The sequence below is a fragment of the Pleurodeles waltl genome, chromosome 9, assembly GCF_031143425.1.
Source record: "Pleurodeles waltl isolate 20211129_DDA chromosome 9, aPleWal1.hap1.20221129, whole genome shotgun sequence".
In the NCBI taxonomy this organism is placed as follows: Eukaryota; Metazoa; Chordata; class Amphibia; order Caudata; family Salamandridae; genus Pleurodeles; species Pleurodeles waltl.
The window spans coordinates 228,934,209-228,941,057 of NC_090448.1; positions in this window are offsets into that span (position 1 = coordinate 228,934,209).

The window sequence follows — 6,849 nt, forward strand, 5'->3', positions numbered from 1 at the left end:
CCACTCCCCTCATGATAAGGAACGATACTGCTTGCAAACATCATTACCCTATTTGAACATGTTCCATCTTAAATAACCTCATTCCTAAATTAGGAAAAAATGAATACCACCTCCAAAACCGGTGAATCCACTCTTGGGTGGGCGACATGCCTGGAATGTCGGGCGGTATAATCCTCGCCTCCGTGTCCTTAATAGAATTGAAACTTTCCTTCTCAATAGCTAGGAAATTTCTCATTCTATGTCAGGACCGGAGGCGAGGATTATGCATGTTTAAAGCTTACTTACCACCAGTGAGGCTGCCTCGTGAATAGGCTTAAAATAGAATCTTTTAAACCTAGACTCTGACGACCAGTCGGCCGCATTCATGATATCTTCCAGCCTTCCCCCTACCTGAATGGCTTTGGAGGCCATGGCCCCCCGGGTGGAGTGGGCTCCGAAGACTTGTACGTCGATGCCGGCTTCCATCAGAATCCATCTGACCCACCTAGCGATGGAGGGGGAGGAAACTGCCTTGAAGGGTTTCTTTAGTGAGATCAACAATTGTCCTCCCCCCGGCGGCCGGAGGTCGGCTGTCACTTTCTCATATGTCTTCAGACATCTCTCCACACACAGCTTGGGAGAATGTTCGAAAGCTGGATAAGTTACCGACCTGGTATTACACTTCGTCCGTCTGAATATTGTGAAGGTCACACCCTCTGAAGAGAAACCTCAAGCAGAGATATCCAGAGCTCTCACATCCGAAAGTCGCTTGCACGAGATGAGGCATAGCAAAATAGCCAGCTTTGCTGACAACTCCTTTCGTGAAAGATACTGGTTATCCTGCCAAGCGGACAGAAGACGCAGCACTTGGTTGACGTCCCACAGCTCAGAGTATCTGGGTACCGGGGGACGGCTCAACCTGATGCCTTTCAGCAGCTTGCACACCCAAGGGTGCTCCCCCACTGGGCGATTGCCAACGGTGGGGCTGCCCCACCGAAATCCCAGACCCCACCAAATTAATCGAGCAGTACGACTGACCGGCCTCCGCCAGCTCCGCCAAGAAGTTTACAAAATCTGTAATTTGGGCCCCCATGGGATTGACATGCCTTCCCATACACCAACGGGCCCAGCAATTCCAGGCCGATCTGTATCTTTTACAAGTGCTCGGGGCTCAGGCATGTCTGATAAACTTTTCAGCCTCCTGTGAAAGTCTGTGGTCCGACCAGCGAGACCGGAAATCCTCCAAGCCACCAGAGAGAGATGGCCCTGAAGGACCAGCGGGTGTAATTGTCCCTCTGGACTCAATAGGATGGACGGGAAGTTTGGAAGCGGAATCGGAAGGTCGCAAGAGAGTTCCAGAAGGGAGGGGGAACCACACCTGCGACCTCCACAATGGAGTGATGAGGATCACTGTCGCCCTCTGGCGACGTATCTGAGCTGTCATGATCGGGATCAAGAGGAAGGGGGAAACGCATAACTCTGCTCCCGTCCCCAATCCTGAAGGAAAGCATCTACCGCCGTCGCACCGGGGTCTGGACGCCAGCTGAAGTACTGCGGTAGGTGGGCATTCCACCTGGACGCAAAGAGATCCACTGCGCACGGACCCCAGCGCTTCATGACTGCGAGGAATACCGCTCTGTCCAGCCGCCAGTCGCTGGAATCCTCCAGGAATCTGAAGTTCCAGTCCGCTAGGGTGTTCTGGGAGCCCGGAAGGTACTCCGCCTTCACCGATATCTGTCGTTGGAGGCAGAAGTGCCAGAAGTCCTTTGCCATCTCTGCAAGAGCCTTCGAGCGGGTGCCTCCCAAACAGGTCACATACTGCACCGCCGATATATTGTCCATTCTTAAGAGAATGCAGCAGGATACTCTGTCCCACGTCAGGGACTTGATGGTGAAGGAACCCGCTAGGACCTCCAGGCAGTTGATATGAAGGCTGAGTTCCCGCTGGGTCCAACGTCCCCCAAAGGAGATGTTCCCACATCGAGCCCCCCCAGCCATAGCGGCTGGCGTCCGACTCTATCACGAGGTCCGGCGAGGCTCCGAAGATCGCCCTGCCATTCCATGCCTCCATGTGGTCCAGCCACCACTGGATCTCTGTCCGCGCCTCTTGGGAGAGAGTTACCAGTTCGGAGTACATGAGACCGCGTCATAAGTGATGAGCCTTCAGGCGTTGAAGGGCCCTGTAATGAAGCGGGCCCGGAAAGATGGCCTGTATTGAGGAAGAGAGGAATACAACTACTCTGGCCAATTGCCGGAGTGAGATTCTGTCGCGCCTCAAGGCCTTCGACAATTCCTTCTTGATTTTGACTATCTTCGAGCCCGGGAGACTGAGGGTGGGCGCCTGAAAGTCGATAAGGAAACCCAGGAAGGACATGGACTGGGATGGAAGAAGGTCCGACTTCAGGGTTTTTATCACAAACCCCAGGTCTTGGAGGAGCTGAATAGTTGTGTTCGCATTGGACACTAGGCGTGCGCAAGACTGGTCCATCAGAAGGATGTCGTCGAGGTAGTGTAATGCCGCGCTCTGACGCGGCGTCTCTTTCTGTCCTCGCGGGTCGAACATGCTACCGATATTTGGAGCACCGTTCCCCGTGTTTTTTGACTATGCTTTCTGGGAAGCATATATTTCGCTCCCGGTCGCGCTACACTTACTTGTAGCCCTTTTTTCTTCTTTTGTTGTTGGTGGGTTTTTGTTGGTCCTTTTGCCTGTCTCTATCCATGTTGTGTCCATCTTGTCTTCTTCGTGTTTTTGTCCCAGCATGTTCTGTTTTTCTTTTATACTACTTTCTTTTCCCAATACTGGCCTATGGGCTTTCCTCAATCCAAGATGGTGTTACTTCCTTTTCCTGTGATGTCACTTCCCTTTTCTCAGTATATAAGTCAGTCAGTCTTGTTCCTCATTGCGTTGCAAACACTTCCTTCTGGTTGTGCTGTTCGCTCCTGTTCTTTGTTCCTGCTTTTTTGCCTTGGGAGATTTTTGCCTGTTCTTTGTTCCTGCTTTTGCCTTGGGAGATTTTTGCCTGTTCTTTGTTCCTGCTTTTGCCTTGGGATATTTTTGCCTGTTCCTTTTTTCCTGCCTTTTACCCTGGATATTGCCTATTTTTGTTTCCTGTTGTCAAGTCCTGTTTTTTCTTGTTTTCATTCAGGAGTTCCTATTAGAGTTTTTTTCTCCAGTGTTGGTTTTTTTTCCCTCTGGGACTCCTTCTGGAGGCTACGGTCTGCTTTGGCGTAGCCTGTCAAGCGGCACTGTGCCTACTAGAAGGGGTCGCCCTTATCTGGGAGTATCCAGGACCTGTAGAAGACTTGGTGTATTTGCCAATCCGAAATCCAGAGGTGAGAAGTCCAGTGCAGTACATAACAGATTGCAACACCAAAAGATTCTGCGTTGCGAGAGCGCCATGGAAGATCCACAGGGAGAGGTGTCAGAAAATGCTTAAGCCATGTTACAGACTGTCCAACAACAATCCCAAGAGTTACAACAGTTACGGGCAGAGAACACTGCGCTACGAAAGGTCTTGTCTTCCCGATCAATGGACATACCACCCGTATCTGCTACTATTCCTCGATATTCCGGAGATCCTTTAAAGATGAAGGAATTTTTGGACACCCTGACGGTTTTCTTTGCCTTTTGTCCACTCCAGTTTTCTTCGGATAAGGCTAAGGTGGGCTATCTGATCAGCGCCTTGTCTGGTCCAGCGCTTGCTTGGGCGACTCCTCTGGTTTCTGCAGATGACCCAGTTCTGGCTAACTATTTCGCTTTCCTGACTGTTTTCAAACAAATGTTTGAGAGACCTGGGGTAGAAGCAGCAGCTGAAGAAGCCTTATGTGACATTCAGCAGGGTAATCAGGATGTACTGCAGTATATAACCCGCTTCAAACAACTGGCAGCTGAAACCTCCTGGGTAGAACGCACCTTCGTAACCCTTTTCCGCCGAGGCCTGCGTGAAGAAATTAAAGATGAGCTTGTACACTCTTCTCCAGCTTGTTCTTTGAAAGAATTAATGGATCAGTCTATCAACATCGAGTATAGACTTCGAGAGCGCAAGATGGAAAGACGTAGAACTAGAGCTCCATACCAGTCCGGTACCTTCCGTGTTAGCAGTCGGCGAACGGAAGATAGTCCATCTGAAGCCTCTCCACCTCCCCATGAAGAACCCATGCAAATAGATCTGGTTCGTGGGCCATTGACGGAGTCAGAAAGGGAGGAACGACGACGAAGGGGACTTTGCCTATACTGTGGTAAGGCTGGCCACCTGATCCGTAGTTGGCCGGTACGTCCCTCAAGGCCTGCGGGAAACACCAGCTCCCGTCCCCTGTAAGGAGGAAGGGGACGGGAGGAGCTGAAGTACCATCAATATGTTCCTCCAAAGAAAGCATGTCCACCCTGTTAATCCTCTCAAGTTACAAAGTTCACAAGATCAAGAAGAACATCTTCTGGCTTTTCTTGATTGTGGAGCCAGTGGACTCTATCTGGCTGAGACCTGGGCTACGAGTAAAGGAATTCCCTGCATTCCTAAAGAAACTCCTGAGCAGGTTCACACGGTGGATGGCTCTCCGTTAACCCCAGGACCTGTGGTGGCCTCAACTCCTACTCTTTGTTTGACATTTGGGGGACATCAAGAACACGTTGCCTTTGATCTCATAGCATCACCAAATCACATCATGGTTTTGGGAATTCCCTGGTTAGCCCGACACAACCCCTATATCAATTGGGAAACACGAACTATATCCCTGACGTCTTTATTTTGTCAACAGAATTGTTATTCCACTACTTCTTATTGGACTCCAAAAAGGTCCTGTCAGTCAACTAAGGATAACACTAACTCTATCAATATTATCCAGGGGGTTCCAGATTGTTAACAGGAATATATCAGGATTTTTCAGAAACCTAGTAATCCTATTTTGCCACCTCATCGCAGTTATGACTGTGCTATTCCTTTAATTCCTGATGAAGTTGTCCCCTTCAGTCGAATGTATTCTCTGACAGACCAAGAAAAGAAGATGCTAAGGGAATATTTAGACAACAACTTACACAACGGTTTGATTGCTCCTTCCACGTCCCCCGTCGGGGCTCCTCTTTTCTTCGTCCCAAAGAAGACTAATGATCTGCGTCCTTGTGTGGACTTTCGTGAATTCAACCGAATAACGATTAAGGATCGATATCCACTGCCTTTAATCAGAGATATATTGGATGCCATTCAAGGAGCCAAGATATTTACCAAATTAGACTTACGGGGTGCCTATCATCTCCTTCGGATCAAGGAAGGAGATGAATGGAAGACAGCTTTCCGTACCCCTTTTGGGCACTATGAGTACTGTGTTATGCCCTTTGGACTGACTAACGCCCCTTCTGTTTTTCAACGATTTATGGATTCAGTGTTCTCTGATGTACTCAATCAATATGTAGTAATTTATTTGGATGATATCTTGATATATTCCCGTGATCCTGAGCACCATGTAGATCATGTCCTGCAAGTTCTGGAAAGACTCAAGAAAAAAACACTGTTTTGTAAACCTGAGAAGTGTGAGTTCCATAAATCTGAAGTAAGGTATCTCTGGTTTTGTATTAATCAACACGGAATATCCATGGATCCTGACAAGGTCAGTGCCATATTAGATTGGCCTTCTCCAACGTCCATTAAAGAAACGCAATGTTTTCTTGGTTTATCAAACTTTTATCGTCAGTTTATTCAGAACTTTGCCCACCTACAAAGTTTCATAACACAAACAATTAATAAAGAGAACCTGAAGAAGGGTTTCATTTGGACCAAGGAGGCTGAACGCGCGTTTCAAGAATTAAAGACAGCCTTTACCCAAGCACCCGTGTTGCGTCATCCTGACAATACCAAGAAATTTATTGTCGTGACTGATGCCTCAGACAGAGCTATTGGAGCAGTTCTGCTGCAGAAGCAAGACAATGATGGATTGGAACATCCTATCTTTTATCTGTCTCATATCCTATCAGAGGCTGAACAAAATTATTCTGTACTGGAACGAGAACTACTCGCTCTCAAAGTAGCTTGTAAGTAATGGAGGCATTTCCTGATGGGTTCCAGAGAGCCTTTTGAAGCTAGGACTGATCACCGTAATCTCCAGTGTCTTCGGAGCTTTCAGTGTCGCAACAGTCGTCAGGCTCGATGGGCTTTCTTCTTTAGCCAGTACGATTTCGTGATCACGTACATACCTGGTTCCCAGAATTTCGTGGCAGATGCCTTATCCCGCAGATATCCTGACATAACCCAGAACTCCTCTCCACATCTTATTGAGTCTAGCAGAATCATCGGAGCTACTCAATCTTTTTAAGAACGCATTCAATCCGAGTACCAGTTTCTGTCTGCTTCAGAATGGGATAGAGTGACTCCTTTTTTGCAGAAGAAGGACAACTACTTCTATCATAAACATGCTCTTTTCCGACCTACCAAGAAAGTGCAGACAGAAGCTCTGCAAATGTGCCATGATTCTCCTATAGCCGGTCATCGAGGTATCAGGAAGATCCAGGACCTGCTTCAGCGATCTTTTTGGTGGCCTTTGCTAAAGACAGACACTGAAACCTATGTGTCAGCATGCCCAGTCTGTGCCCAGACTAAGACACCCCGAACTAAGGTGGCAGGTTTATTAAGACCTTTACCGGTTCTTTCCGCTCCTTGGTGTACTCTATCCACGGATTTCATATGCTCTCTATCTACCTCCTCTGGTAACCAAGTAATCATGGTGACTGTAGATTCATTCACCAAGATGGCCCATTTTTCAGCCTTGAAGAAACTACCTACGGCCACAGAAATGAGTCGCATTTTTCTACGGGATATTTTTCGCCTCCGTGGTCTTCCTCAAGAGGTCATTTCGGACAGAGGGCCAAAATACGTATCACGT